Source organism: Pituophis catenifer, unplaced genomic scaffold (genome assembly GCF_029215685.1).
Source record: "Pituophis catenifer annectens isolate HBS135680 unplaced genomic scaffold, rPitCat1.0.hap2 SCAF_2, whole genome shotgun sequence".
Taxonomy (NCBI): domain Eukaryota; kingdom Metazoa; phylum Chordata; class Lepidosauria; order Squamata; family Colubridae; genus Pituophis; species Pituophis catenifer.
This window is the reverse complement of record NW_027256882.1, coordinates 207,235,082-207,252,088: the sequence shown is the minus strand read 5'-3', so window position 1 is coordinate 207,252,088 and position 17,007 is coordinate 207,235,082.

The following is a 17,007-nucleotide window of genomic DNA, read 5'->3' as shown; positions in this document are numbered from 1 at the left end:
AGGAGAGGAGAGGAGTGCAGAAGAGAGGAGGGGAGAGGAGGAGAGGAGGAGAGGAGAGGAGAGGAGAGGAGAGAGATTTTCATCATTATAGAAGTGGTTTTCGGTTTTTGGGCCTACTTTGTTTTTCAGCAATTATTGATGTTCTAGTTTGAATTCTCAAACAGATTACAAAATCTACTTTATAATATTGAAATAAAAAGATAAATTTAGAAACCCATACAGAATACTTTAGAAATACCCATTGCTATTTTCAACTCAGAAGCTGTTAACTACATGTTGCCAAACACAATGGCACTCTAAGACTTCTCTCTCTCTCTCTCTCTCTCTCTCTCTCTGTTTTGCTTCTCTGTTACAAATTCTTTTTCTCTCTCCAAATGAAGTATCTAGCTGACCATTTTGCTAACAAATTCAGTCCATTTATTTCCAAAAACACAACCCTTGAGGGCCACAAAACAGAAGCAGACAGCTAACACTTAAGCTCAGAACTGGCTAATTACTCTTCAGAATTTTGACTACTGAGGTATTATCATCATATTTTTTTTTAAAAAAAACAAACAGTTCTATTGTCTTGTATTATCACTTCAGAGATCGCTATGGATCTTCCCATCTGCTCTTTCAAGATGCTGATGACTAGTTCATCTTGAATATTATCAGCTAGATAAAAATAATGCAAAATTGGTACAAATCATAATTCTGAAACTTCAGTGGGCTCAAAAATTTAGAATGTTTTGAAAGTTATCTTAATGAATACTTTAAATACCATCCTATATAATCTGAGAGAATAGAATGGAATAGAGTAGAACAGAATAGAATAGAACAGAACAGAACAGAACAGAACAGAACAGAACAGAACAGAACGGATATAATACCAATGAATGACAAAAAAGACTTGACCAGAGAATAATCAAGATCTCCCAAAAGATCTGAAATACATTTGATGTGTACTACTCTCTGCTAAGAATGAATTACCAATTTGGGATCTCTTATTCTTCTGGTAAAAGGTAATAGTGTATCAGGACCAGAAGGGTCCACTATGTTACTAATTAAAACATTCTCAGTTCACGTTATAATCTTTCATGACATTAGGATAGTGAAAGAAATTTCCACAATTTCTAGCTAATGACCAGCAGCAATGATTCCAAACCAATTCTGAAGTGATGTAATAGAGGAAATAATAGAGCAAAGAGACATCCAGAAAATAAGAAATTCTCATTCAGTAAGAAATCAAACACAGGCTGACAGTGAGTTATTGGTAGTTTCAACTACACCATAAACATGTTATCAAGACGAATTATTTTCTACCCCCCCCCCAAAAAAGCCTTATTCTGAGTAGAACAGCTACACAACCTGTGACCCTTTGGGTCATTGTTTCAGAAATATTTCGGTACCAAAGCAGACAAACAGCATTAACAGCACTGAAGTGGCTACAATTTTGCTAAATTGTAATCTCAGGAGTAATGGCTCCCAGATTTTGGATATATTGAGGACTACAGACCTTGCTTTGTGGACTTTGAACCTTGTTTATTACTCAGGGACCTTGCCTTGTGGACTCTGCACCTTGTTTTTGGACCCTAGACTTCCTCCTTGCCTTGGGAGTCAGCTCTGGTGATTTAGTTTGTGGGACTGTGTTGCACTGACTGTGGGTGGTTGCCTTCAGGAAAGTTTATTGTGGAGCTGTATCAGCCATTGTAAGGCCATTTGTCATAGAATAGCAGAGCAATGAAGGGTTTTATTGAAGTCTGCATCTGCCTAGACAACCTGGGTCATAACAGAAAATTGCTTCATTGTGTCACAGGTGCTGGTTTACAGGATGGAATAAAAAACAGAAATAGATACCGCAGTGTTTCCAAACTTTCCAGTATCTAACTTTTTCTAGCTCTTTCTGGATCTCTGACTAGCAACCACCCACTCTGTTGCTTAGATACCAACAATTCTGTTTCTACTCTCCTCTGCTCATTATCATTTAAGAGAGAGAGAGAGAGAGAGGGTAAGAGAGAGAGAGAATATTGGAAATAGCTGGTTTAATGAACAGCTTTATATCTCCACCCCAGATCATCCTAGGGATGCCCTTTCCATGATGTCCCATTGCCTGGAGGCGGTGCGGGCTTGGATGGGTAGGAACAGACTCAGACTCAACCCATCCAAGACTGAGTGGCTGTGGATGCCAGCATCTCGGGATCTAGAGATACCATCTTTAGTGATAGGAGGGGAGACTCTTACCCCCTCCTCTAGGGTTCGCAATCTGGGTGTCCTCCTGGATTCTCGGCTGTCTATGGATGACCATCTGACGGCTGTAACCAGGGGCCTTTGCACAAATACGTCTTGTGCGCCAGCTGCGACCTTTCCTAGACTGAGATGCCCTTGCCACGGTCACCCATGCCCTTGTTACTTCTCGGTTGGATTACTGCAACGCCCTCTACATGGGGCTGCCCTTGGGATGCATCCAGAGGCTCCAGATGGTCCAGAATGCGGCCGCATGGGTAGTTACAGGAGTTCCTCATTACTCCCGTGCAACACATCTCCTGCACGAGCTGCACTGGCTGCCGGTTGCTCTCTGGGTCCGTTTCAAGGTGCTGGTGCTTACCTATAAAGCCCTACATGGCTTAGGCCCGGGGTACTTGCAGGACCATCTTCTGCCTTCCTCCCACCATCCCGTGCGCTCCCACAGAGCAGGCCTCCTCAGGATGCCGTCGGCCAAACAATGTTGACTGGCGGCCCCCAGGGGGAGAGCATTCTCTGTCGGAGTGCCGACCTTCTGGAATGATTTGCCCACCGAGCTCAGGATAGCCCCGGACCTCCTCTCCTTTCGCCGTGAACTGAAGACGTGGCTCTTCTGTCAAATAACTTGATCTGCTAGGGGTTGCACAAACTGTAATAATTTTAAATATGGTTTTTAAGGGGTTTTTAACTTATTTTGTGATTTTGTGATTTGTATTATTGATTGTTGTTGTAAGCCGCCCTGAGTCCTTTGGGAGAATGGCGGCATATAAATCGCAAAAATAAATAAATAATAAAGTATATTTAAAGCCTTCTGTTGTACTTTTTTGAATCCCAACACCCATCCTTTTGTGTAGATGTTGCATGACACACCTCCTTCTGGGTTTTCTGCCCAGCCCTTCCCAGTGTGGAGTTCCCCTGAAGGCTCCAGATATCTATTTGCAGGCATCCATCTCCCTCTGAAGCATGACTTCAGTCTGGTTTCTCACTTCTCTTTTCCCAAGGAAAGTTTCAGTGAATGTCTTGGAAGGCATTTACTGAGGGGTTTTTTTTTGTTTTTTTTTTTTCATTTGAGCTGTCACCTCAGCATCACTTGTTAACAAAGTAGGAATTTCTCTATGCCTTGTATGAATGACCCTGACTTGAGCAGCTCACCCACCAAAATTGGCATATTCAAAGACAACATCCCCCATTAACTCCTCCAACTCTCTTTCTTCGCTCTGCTAGTTGCCTTTTTAATTATAATTCTAAGATACTTGGGCACCGTCAAATCCACCCAATTAGGGAATCTCATAGTTGAAAAATTTTTATGCCCAGGGTAAACTAATTATTTCAGATTCAATTAGAATTTTGGATTCAAGTGAATTGAGTTCAGTTAGAATCTTGATAGTCTAATTTAGTCAATTTAGTTACTGTACTTCTTGAGTTATACTTCTATCTTATGTATTTCTTCTCTTGTGATTTATACATTGAATTTAGCATTTTAGATACTGCTTTTCAAAACTAGGGACAATGCTTCTGTTTTGTAGACAAGGGTTTAAACATTGTTTCTCAAATTACCTAAAAACAGTATTTTATTTTAAAAATATAACCTAAAACAGTAGCATAGAGTATGTGATTAAATCCTTTTGTAAACTGTTTGAAATACACTTGAATAAAAAGATGACTGTGGAAGCACTATGATTTATTTCACTGAGGTAAAGAGACAGCCAATTTGTCACAGCAAAACAATTTGGGTGGCCTTGAACAATTTGGAATAGACCTGTAAAAGAAAGCTCTTTTGAATGAAGGTAAATATGTGTCCCAAGATAATGTTACAGGATCCAATCTGAGTTGGTCACCAGGACCAGAGGTTTAGTCTTCCATGCTTTTGGATTCATGCTGGAGCCCATCCTCAAGGAACTTCTTTCTCTCCAGGATGTGTGTACTAGGTTGTTCCATATGTAGCATTTATGTGGTGCCTGGTTGTGTGTGTTTTTTAGTTGATAATTGGAGTGTTGATGGATGGCAATTTTTTTTTTTAATTTGATTTATATGCCGCCCTTCTCCGGAGACTCAGGGCGGCTTACAATGCGTTAAGCAATAGCCTTCATACTTTTGTATATTTATACAAAGTCAGCTTATTGCCTCCACAACTGGGTCCTCATTTCACCTACCTTAAAAAAGATGGAAGGCTGAGTCAACCTTGAGCCTTGGAGAGATTCGAACCAGCAGTAAATTGCAGGCAGCTGTGTTAATAACAGGGTGCTTAAACCACTGTACTATCAAGGCTCTTGATAGTGACTATCAAGTGATAGTGAATAACTATCAATTAAGTCATTGATTGTTGTTTCCTTGTGCTGCCAAGTCCTTGGCTCCTAAATACTTGATAAACTGGTGGTAAATCAGCACTCTTGTTGACTGACAAAGACTGTGTTTCCCAGGCTTCAATCATTTCCCTGGCTATTTTTGTCCCTGCTCAGTCAACAATCGTAGTAGCTGCAAAATTGAATATTGTTCATTGCAATGTGAGGCTACCAATGAATTTAGGTCTCATCTAACCGCACCCTTGCAATCTGGTGGTTAGTTTCCTTCCCATCTGTTCTACATAATCACAGGGGAAATCGATGAAGGGTATCTGGTACATTAAAGCTATTTAATTGCCAACTTTGGTTTAGTGCTCATGACTTTTTATTCAGAAATCAGAAACAGCTTCTGGACTTTGTGCTTGAAGTGAAAAAAAAAATAAAACTTTGGGTTTTGCTGATTAGATAGGTGTGTTGTTATAGAACTCCAAACTCAATTGCAGAAAATATGACTTCAGTAACAGAGTTGTTAATGCCTGGAATGCACTACCTGACTCTGTGGTTTCCTCCCAAAACCCCCAAAATTTTAACCTTAGACTGGCTACTGTTGACCTCACCCCATTCCTAAGAGGTCTGTAAAGGGGCGTGCATAAGCGCACCAGCGTCCTTGCTATCCCTGTCCTAATGTTCCCTTTAATTGTACTCATTTTATGTATTCAATTCATGCTTATACTTATATACACTGCTCAAAAAAATAAAGGGAACACAAGCAGAAGACATCCGAGATCTGAACGAATGAACTAGCCTTATTAAATACTTTGTTCGTTACATACAGTAGTTTTGTGTTCCCTTTAGTTGTTTGAGCAGTGTATAAACTACTGTATGCAACGAACAAAGTATTTAATAAGGCTATTTCATTCGTTCAGATCTCAGATGTCTTCTGCTTGTGTTCCCTTTATTTTTTGAGCAGTATATATTATCTAATATGTACTCGACAAAATAAAAATAAATAAATAAAATAAATAAATGGCTAGTATATATTATTATGCAAAAGTAAAAAGTTGAGGCTGTGAGTTATTATAACCTTGTTCTAATGTGCTGGAAAAGATCAAAAGTCAATGCTTTTCTTTCTTCTTCGCCTGCACTTTTCCCCTTTCCTTTTTTCCTCTCTTACATTCCCTTTATTTTCATTTTTCTTTGTATTTTGTATTTTGATAAACTAATAAAAATTTAAATACGAAAGAAATCTGAAATCAGAGAACTCCATTGAGGAAAACTGAAGGACCATCTCTAATTCTGCCTTCACAAGCAATTTCTCTTTCAATTCCTGGAAAATAGATGTTTGGAAGCTAAGGGAGCAGGACAGCAGGAAGGGATTAAAAAGCAAAACAAATTACTAATCTCATCTCTAGAATAGATGTCCAAGCATACCGGGACTTCTTTTTTTCAGTCCCAGAATGACATCCATTTGGTAATTTCCACAAACTGCTTTTCCTGGTTTTTTTTTGATGGAAAACCTCTTGTTTCCATTTCACCACTTCCTGCCAAGCTCGTGCACCTGTTGTTATTCAAGCTTCATACACAGAATGGATGCTCTTATATGAATATGAGTCATGCAGGCAGGCAAATGTTCCAACACTATAAGAGTCACGGGGGGGGGGGGGGGGGGGCAGGTTTTCTGCAGCTGTTGCTAGCCATTGTTAGGCCATGATCATGTTACTGTGCATACACAGGAACAAGTGGGAAAATGTTTATGATAAAACAGCAGAGATATAATTTGGATCCATTCAACAGGAGATTAGGGAGGTAGCAAAAGGATTCGTTTGAAATGCCTAAATTCACAAAACTAGGGTCTGCTTTGAAATCTTTTGCTCTCATTTACTATGAGATTCAGAAGTTAACCTTAGTCATAAACACCTGGCTGGGAGCAGTAATTTAAGAAAATATATATGAAGAATGGAAAGAAATTTCTTCTAGTGCTTATTGGTGATTCTTCTGACCCTTAGAGGAATTTTATGCCCCTTATTTAAGAGAGGAATCTGGTGTTTACTATGCAATTTCTACCTCTAAACAAGATGCGATAAATGGACTATTTATGCTCTTTTGTAGGCAAATTCTGCAGGGTTGTACTGTGTTATTCAGTGCTACTTACCTTTACTACTGGTTCGCAATGGGAGCGTGCGTGCGTGCGCTTCTGCGCATGCGCAGATTGTTAATTATAATGTCCAGGCGGGTGGGCGGAGCCTCCTGCCACTTTTACTACTGGTTCTAAAGAACCAGACAGAACCGGAAGCAACCCACCATTGATTCAGAGTGATTTCTTATTCATACGGCCATATGTAGCAAGGATTTCTATGAGCTTAAAATATATAGTAGAAGAACATTTTACAAGCCATCTGAACTATGCTATGTCAAAAATTTCTTCTACACTTTTCTACTATTACTATTCAATTTAATTTAATTATGGGTGGGGGAGGGAGGGAGGGAGGATGCAGAATTTTTTTTTTAAGTAGGGTATGAGGTTGTGGCTTTTATTTTGCTTAAAAAGTGGCCAGAGGAACATCAGTGAGAGCTAGGGCAAGAGGGAGAAATGACTTATGCAGAATGGTGGCATTATAGTGCAAGCTGTATCACTTTGTAGCCTGTGTCCCAATGTACTACAGATATATATAAAAGGGTCAGAGATTCACAATACTGCTTTTGTCATTTTGATAAAAGTCTTCAATCCTGGGTGCAAAAGAAATATATGTGTCCTTTTTTATTTATGTCTATATCAAATTTATATGGCTACCCATCTCGTAAGAAGGATCTCTGGGCAGCATACCCAGACATAAACACATAAAGACATAAAACAATAAACATGTCAAAAACCAGTCATTACTAAAAAGCATAATTCAGGAGAGAGATTAGATTAGCAAGAGAGCCACCTCAAAATCTCACTGGTACCCGAAGACCTGCAGGTCTGATGAAACAGCCAATTCTTGAGGGACATCTGGAAGATAAGAAGGAATGGAGCTGATCTCACTTCCGGGGGGAGAATAAGAAATGTTCTTATGAAATTATCTGCCTGATATGGATATTTGATCACACAAGCACATATGAAAAGATGCCCTAGTACCCCAGCAGGATGGCACAGATATCTTCTTGTGCAGGACTTAAGAGAGCCAGAGTTGGCAAGTAGGGAGAGGGTTCTTTCTATGTCTATCAAAGATACTGTAAAAAAAAAATAATCACATTATTTATTTATTTATTTGTCAAGTATGTATTAGATAATATATATAAGTATAAGCATGAATTGAATACATAAAATGAATACAATTAAAGGGGATATTAGGACAGGGACAGTAGGCACGCTGGTGCTCTTATGCACGCCCCTTACAGACCTCTTAGGAATGGGGTGAGGTCAACAGTAGCCAGTCTAAGGTTAAAATTTTGGGGGTTTTGGGAGGAAACCACAGAGTCAGGTAGTGCATTCCAGACATTGACCACTCTGTTGCTGAAGTCATATTTTCTGCAATTGAGTTTGTATCTATTGTGTGCTCATGTATTGTTGTGGTTGAAGCTGAAGTAGTCATTGACAGATATGACATTGTAGCAGATTATTTTATCAGCTATGCTTAGGTCATACCAAAGGCAGCGTAGTTCTAAATTTTCTAAGCCCAAAATTTCAAGTCTGGTGGCATAACATATTTTGTTGCAAGTGGAGGAGTGGAGGACTCTTCTTGTGAAATATTTCTGGACACGTTCAATTGTATTAATATCCGATATGCAGTGCGGATTCCAGACAGATGAGCTGTATTCGAGAATTGGTCTAGCAAATCTTTTGCATGCTCTGGTTAGTTTGTTAGTTAGTACAAACATGCACAATGTTTGTGGATGTCAAAGAAAGGATACAGAGTGGGGAAAGATGATGGAATTGGTAGAAAGATTTCATGGAGCAAGTGGTGTGAGGTGATAACCAGCAGGTTCTTTGTCCCAACATCAAAGAGTGGAGGAGCATCAACAAAATAAAGGATTGTTCTAGCATTTGAAAGAAGTGAGGGTAGAAGAAGCCAAATGATGAAGAAGCCATTATTTTTTGGGGGGAGGGGGGGATCAAAAACAATGCTAGTTTTGCGGAATGATAAAATCATTTATCATTGTGGAATGATAAAAAGGGAGATCTAATGCTGGCTTTTCAGGAGAGTGGTCTAGAATGAGCAGTTATTCCAGCAATATAAACTTGCCAGTGGATTGTTTTTCTCTTTCCTCTTCCATCTTTCTCTCCAATTTTTTAAATAACAAATTGGTCCTGAGGGGGAAAAAAACCAAATATTTATTGGAAGGGAAAAGAGAAAATTAAAGTATTGTGGGAGAAGTTGATTGGTACAACAAGGTGGAATAATTAGCCGCAGCCAAAAGAGCCAATGCAATCCTAAATTGCATTAACAGAGGGATACTATCAAGATCAAGTGAGGTACTAATACTACCCTATAAAGCCTTAGTAAATCCACACCTAGAGTACTGCATCCAGTTTTGGTCACCACACTATAAAAAAGATGTTGAGACTCTAGAAAAAGTGCAGAGGAGTGCAACCAGGATTATTAGGGGACTGGAGACTGAAACATATGAAGAATGATTACAGGAACTGGGCATGGCTAGTCTAGTGAAGAGAAGGACCAGGGGAGACGTGATAGCAGTCTTCCAATATTTGAGGGGCTGCCACAGAAAGGAAGGGGTCAAGCTATTTTCTAAAGCACCTGTAGGCCAGACAAGGAATAATGGATGGAAACTGAACAAGGAGAGATTTAACCTGGAAATAAGGAGAAATTTTCTGACAATGAGAGCAATCAACCAATGGAACAGCTTGCCTTCTGAAGTTGTGGGAGCTTCATCACTTGAGACTTTCAAGAAGAGATTGGACTGTCATTTGTCAGAAATGGTGTAGGGTCTCCTGCTTCAGTGGGGAGTTGGACTAGATGACTTACAAGGTCCCTTCCAACTCTGTTAATCTGTTAAATTAATCATTAGGATTAAGAATCCAGGAACTGGGTGAACTGAAGGAACCCAGGAAATCTCCAGGGGAATCTGTCTGCCAGATGGAGATTTTCTTTTGGTGGAGAAGGAGGACCCTGGCATTTATAAATCCAAGGGGTCCTTGGTGCTCTTTGACTGATGATGTTACCTAGTTTGGGTAATGAAACATCTGCCGGAAAATAACCAACCTCAGAGAGCACCAAGGACCCCTCATTTCAACCCTGAACTACAAATACTGTCCTTTATTATAAATCTCTCTGCCCTACTTTCCTCTACAGACTACTACATTTTTATTTATATATTTATTTATTACATTTCTGTACCTCCCATCTTCCTCAAAGAGGGACTCTGAGCAATGAGAAGGACTTTGGGCTATAAACTACAGAATTTGACCAAAATTGCATCAGTCTCAGTTAAACCCTGTTTCTCTCAGCCCAGCTGATGAATGAATGGAGAAGGAGGCCTGACTAACCTTGATGAGATCATTCAAATCTCGATCAGCTTAATATTCTCTTCATGGATGTCATATTACAGATAACATAAATGATACAGTTTTTAAACACACAACAGATCTGCAGTAGTTGCCTATAAACCACTGCAACCTAACTAAATAAGAACACCGTTTAATCATTTTCTATGCCCACCACAGCCCTTCTGAACAATAAAAACACATTAATTCCTCTTACCATGCAAATTTTGCAACTTAACATGATTCATATATCTCTACCTCACATCTCATTCCTTCTCAATTAGGTATATGCTTTCGCTGATAGAGATTTGAGCTGTTTCTTTATAGAGCCGTTCAAAGGAAATTAAATTAACATTTCCATTTATTGCTCTGCTTCTTTATTGATGGAAGGTTACTAAAGTCTTTAAAAAAACAAAAGAAAAAAACTAGTTAATAGCTGACATTTTGCATTTCAATTTCTTAACAAAACCAATTAGGAATGAATGAGTAAGGCTTCAGAATAAAGCATAACTATCTGGAAAGTTATCTTGTCAGATAATATAAAAAGAGAGAGAGAGTGATTGTGGAAGTGTTTGAAACAATTATATCAGAAAGTAATAAACTTAAGTTTGTGCTCTTCTTCACAACTGAGATAACCATTAAAAAAACAAGTAGAGACTACAGAAACAGTTTTTGTATTGTCCATATCAAACCTAAACTTGATCAGTGATTTAGGCTGCGGGGTCCTTGATGCTTTATGAGCTTGGTTATTTTCTTCCAGACGTTTCATTACCCATACTAGGTAACATTATCAGTGCTAGTAGTAACAACATTACTAGCACTGATTATGTTACCTAAGTTCAGTAAGGAAACATCTGCAAGAAAACAACCAAGCTCAGAGAACACCAAGGACTCCCTCATTTCAACCCTGAGCTACAAATATTCTCCGTTATTGGGACTTAAACTACATTTGAAACTGCTTCTACGCATCAATGCATTATGACTCATATTGAATCTTCAATTCACAACACTTAAAAAAAAAAGTCCGAATATGTTTCACATGCTTGGTTAGTTAAAATTAGGAAGGTGTAAATTTAGTTTATTATGCACATATCTGATTATCATAATTTATAAGCCACCTACTTGCCATCTATGTTTCCCGTAATAATGTCTACTAAATATCAAACTGATGCTCAGAACAACTTAGCAACATGGCCTCACTCTAGATGCAGCCTCAGGGGTGGGGGGGAATATACTTGCTGGAGGTACATATATGAAAACTGCTTCTGTGTTCATGTATCTATTGGCATAGATACGTATTTGAATGCATGCATCCTGATTACTCACTTCCGACATGAAGCAAAACACAGGAGTAAGAAAAATATAGCTAAATTTGGTTTATATCAGCACTGTTGCCTATGCTTGTCCACATCGTTCAATGCTAAGCAAATCATTGCTGTGGCTTCCACAGCCATACATTAGTTCATGTACTGCTTTTTCTCTTCAAGTTTCTCATCAGTCTCATTTGAGGATTTCTCTTTTGCTTTGCTCTTTGAACTTTGTACCTCTCTCCTTCTTTAAACTTAGCGTTTCCATATAGCCAGTAGTGGTTTTCACTTACCTGTCAGGTTCCGGATTTCCGCAGTGAAATAAGACTCCAAACCAGAAGTTATCTGTGTTTTAGCAATCTTTATCCTCGGCTCTGGCACGAACCAACAAACACCTGTGGAGGATGGTTTATTGTCAGTGCTACCGCGCAGTGCTTCCCATCACCTTTTAAAGCTACTACCCGCCAATCTCACAACTCCACCCCATGCTCCCCCCCCAATGCTAGTTACATTCCATCATCGTGGGTATGATACACAAAGCTCCACCCCTCCAGCTCGTCGAAACACTAAGGAATAGTCTTTAATATTAGAAGCCGCGTAGTCACTTCTGGGTTCGCCTCTCAGCTGTGCAGCGGCGATAGCATTGGAGCTGCTATAATGGAGGCTCCCTCAGCGGCAGCAATCCTATCCAAGGCTTTCACATCCCGGCGACTACTGCGGAAATGGCGAGCAGGGTGGAATCAGCAACTGTACGCAGTCTGGATATGACAACTGGTAAGTGGGGTTTTCCCTCCCCCCGCCCACCTGAATGACAACCACGACGTGTTGAGGTTGACATTACCTTCGCTACTGGTTCGGAACTGTGAGCGCATGTGTGCGCAGAACCTTCTGCGCATGCGCAAAGCGTCCGTGATGGCATCTGGGCAGGTGGGTGGAGCCTCCCGCTGCTGCCGCTACCAGTTCGCCTGAACCGCAAATCAGTAGAAACCCACCACTGCATATAGCTATGACTTTTTCAGCTTTTTTCCTCTTAATTTATTCATCCTTCATTTTGTTGTAATCCTGCAATCCTGGTTTAACAAACGAGAATAGGCAAGGTCAGAGACCATCCAGGACCCCTCAATCCTGATTCAGTCTCTTATTATAATCAGATCATGACTCAGAGTGCCTCACAACAATCAAACAAAGAAATTACAATAAAATGAATTGAAGATAAACAATGGCAAGGGCAATGAAGCGAGGGTTTCATTCTTCTTCCCCAAAGGCTTGGGTGAAGAGCCAGATCTTCACAGCTCTTCTAAACAACAGCAGAGTGGGGCCATCTGGATCTTGGGGAGGGGGGACCTTGTTCCAGAGGGCAACAGAGAAAAGACATTTCCGGGGTCTTTTTTTAATTAAAGGAATCCAGGATGCTCGAAGTCTGCAGGACTGAATCGGCCAGGCAGATGCTATGGAAGACAGGCAGTTCCTCAAGTAGCCAGGCCCTATACTAGGGATCCCCAACCCCTGGTCCATGACCTGGAACCAGGCCGCAGTATGCCAGAAACAGGTCCGTGCAAACAAGCAAAGCCCCATCTGCGGGATGTAGGCAGCACATGAAGCCACGCCCTCTCCGGTCCACAGAAAAATGTCTCTCCACAGAATTGGTCCCTGGTGCCCAAAATGTTGGGGGTCACTACCAGGGGTGAAATCCAGCAGGTTCTGACAGGTTCTGGAGAACCGGTAACAGAAATTTTGAGTAGTTTGGAGAACCGGCAAATTCCACCTCTGGCTGGCCCCATAGTGGGTTGGGAATGGAGATTTTGCAATATCCTTCCCTCAGGAGTGGGGAGGGAATGGGCATTTTGCACAATCCTCCCCTGCCATACCCACCAAGCCATGCCATGCCCACCAAGCCACGCTCACAGAACCGGTAGTAAAAAAAATTGGATTTCACCACTGGCCACTACCCTATGCCATGTAGGGTTTTACAGGTAACAACCAGCACCTGCAATTACTGCCAGAATCAAACAATGCAGCTCTCAAAGCAGAGGTGTTACATGGGCATACCAAGGCATACTACTTGGGCTGCCCCATTCGATGAGCATCTTCCATTCTGGTCACTCACATTTGTATTCCAAAACCCATTCCTTTAGTACCCATTTGTTCTTGACATCCTATCTTTTTGTTTGACCACACACACTCTTAAGCATGTACTTCCCACTCCATGATACAGGTAGTCCTTGACTTACGACCACAACGGAGCCCAAAATTTCAGTTGTTAAGAGAGACATTTGTTAAGTGAGTTTTGCCCCATTTTACAACCTTTCTTGCCACAGGTGTTAAATGCAGTTGATAAATTAGTAACCTGGTTGTTAAGTGAATCAGACTTCTCCCGTGTCTTTGCTTATCAGAAGGCGATCACATGACCTTGGGACACAGCAATGGTCATAAATATGAACCAGTTGCTAAGCATCTGAATTTTGATCACGTGATCATGGGGATGCTGCAAAGGTCGTTTTGGAGTTGTGGAAAATGGTCATGAGTCACTTTTTTCAGTGCCTTTGTATGTTTGAATGGTCACTAAATGAACTGTTATAAATTGAGGACTATCTGTATTGCCAAAACTCACTTCCTTATAACAAACTGAGCAGAAGCACAGCCATTCTCAATGCTTTCAGCAAATGCTCCTTTTTCATGAGATACTGCATGCTACCCACTCTGAATACTTATACTGACAACCTTTTCAGTGTTATATTTTTCCTTGAAAGAAGGAGAGCTTTAGGATGTGTAAAGGCAATTCAGTCAAATCCCCAGACTGAATCAGCAAGGTGATTCAATCTAATGCTTCCATAATTTGATAATTCAATACACACAACAATCTCTTTGTCCTCCTTAAACTGAGTTGGATGTCTAAAACGAACCAAGTCAATTTTCCAAACCTAATTCAATTGCAAATCCAAATTTAATTCAAAATTCAAATTCTGTAAAGATTTTGCCTGATTTGCACAGCGGAAGGAAGATAAGTAAGTTTTGCCTAGATTCTTCTGCAGAGTTTGCTCTCCGAGGAATTAGCATAGGTTTTTTTTACATTCCCATCTTTGTGTCAAATTCTCTCTGCTAACTCAAAGAACTGTTATACAGCTGTAGTTGTCTATCAATATTATCCAAAAATTCTCCAAATCTGGGACAACTTCATTTTACGCCTCGTGGAGTGCTTAAAAATCTGAAGAAACCTGGGCATCATTTGGTAAGGATTAGAATGGCAGATATTTCTATCAGAGAAATATTAACAGAGAAACATTTCCATCCTAATTACCTCCTTTGTCTTCATTCTTAGAATAGTTTTCTTTGATTGTCAAGCTGAATTAAAGGCAGGAAAGCAGAACCCAGGAATAAAAGGAGATTAGAGCTGACCACATTCCATTAGGAGGGCCATATGTCTGACATTACAGATAACCCTTCATCTTTTAATGGAAAAGGTTGTCGGAAGGCATGACTACAGCAATATGTCATTCACCATTTTTAAACTATTTTCATTCGTTTGAGCAGTGTAGAATAAAAAACAGTGAAAATCTCAGAAAAGGGATATGGGAATTTCTTCCATGTGTAGGATCTAAAATACAGGCCTGGAGTACTAGGATAGCTGTACAGAGTGTGATAGAGATAACAAGAAGCAAGAAGAACACCCTCTACCACCATACAGGTAGTCTGAAATGGCATAGGGTTTCCTGCCTGAGCGGGGGGGTTGGACTAGAAGACCTCCAAGGTCCCTTCTAACTGTTATTCTATTCTTCAACTTAAGATCACTGGCTTCATGACTGTTTGAAATTACAACTGACTTGAAAAATGTTATTTACGACCAACTCCCACATTCATGGCATTTAGGAAACATTGAAAGATGCATCTCATTCACAAGGCTTTTAATTGTTTTCATAAACAGAGGCATAGAATCAAGATCACGTGAAATATTAGTGCTGCTTTTTTTTTGACAAGTTTTATTGGTTCCCCCCCCATACACACCCACATATTTTTTGAAACAGAGTATTGACCATATCATATCATATCATATCATATCATATCATATCATATCATATATAATTCATCATATCCAAATATATTTTACTTAGTTACAGATTCTGCCAGTGTTCTTTTTCCATATTTGTTAATCAAATCTTAATTTTTCTATTCTTATTTTTATAAACAGTATCTTCTTTCACCCTCAAATTCTATTTTTTTCTATTCTTAATCATATACATTCTCCTTAATTTTATTTTTTATCAATTCATTCTTTATCTTAATATATTTAAACGTATTCGGGGATGCCTTTCTTCCATTTCATCTTTTTTGTTTTACAGCAATCTTTCTTCTCTTTCTCTTCCTCTCCCTCCCTTCTTTTGTCCTTCCTACCTTCTTCTTCCCTCCTCTCCTATTCCTTCTCTACTTCCCCTTCCTTTCTCCCCCTCCCCCTTTCTTCCCCCCATCTAACCTTCCCTCCTACTCTTATTCCCCTTTCCTTTCTTCCTCTCCTCTTCCCTTTCTTCTGTTCCTCTCTCTCCTTCTCCCTTCCTTCAATCTCCCTACTCCTTCTTCTATCTCTCTCTATTGCTGTATTTATTTTCAATTCAGTGCTTTTTTTCTATGGTGTCCATAGTGCTGCTGTATAAAACCCTAGTAAGACCACACCTGGAATACTGCAACCAATTTTGGTCACCATACTACAAAAAAGATGTTGAGACTTTGAAAAAAGTTCAGAGAAGAGTAAACTAAAATAATCAAAGGCCTGGAGACTAAACCATATGAAGAACGGCTGCAGATTTTGGGTCTGGCTAGTCTAAAGGAAAGAAGAATTAGGAGTGACATGAAAGCAGTATTCCAGTATTTGAGGGGCTGCCACAAAGAAGAGGGGATCAAATTATTCTCCAAAGCACTGGGGGCAGGAGAAGAAACAAAGGTTGGAAACTAATCAAAGAGAGAAGCAATCTGGAATTAAGGAGAAACTTCCAATGGAACAGCTTCCCTACAGAAATTGGGGGTGCTCCATCAATGGAAGTTTTTAAGAAGAGACTGGACAATCACTTGTCTGAGATGGTATAAGTTCTCCTGCTTGAACAGGGAGATGGACTAGAAGACCTCCAAGTTACCTTCCAGCTCTATTCTATTCATTGCCACAACAAAGTCTTTGGGAAGCTTCTGAGAAGGTGTGTAGTACATTAACTGGAGCAACATGTTTTATGGTAGCTGTTCTTTATGTGTCCTTCAACACATCTGCATGGTGATGTTGGTGGGACAATAAAAATCAGAAAGATGTCAAATGGTATGTCATGATGCAAGCCTTTTGGATATGGGTCAAATCATCTATAAAGAGAGAAGTCCTTCTATGGTATCTTAGAAGGCTGAGGTCAATTCATATAAAATTGGCCTCAGCCCTCTAATAGATGGACTTACTATATGAATGGATTGATTCATATTGAAAAGGGGTAAGTCCATCTAAAGAGGGCTGAGAAAATATCCACAGATCCCTCATATCCTGGGCATAAACTATTTCAATTTCTCCCCTCAGGACATCACTATAGGACATTGCATGCCAAAACAAATAGACACAAAGATAGTTTCTTCCACCATGCCATCCCTTTGTTAAAAACCTAATTCCCACTTATGCTTAAATATATTTACCCATGTAGTAGATTATTATCCTTGTCATCTTCTCATCTTTCTCACCTTCACTTCTTTC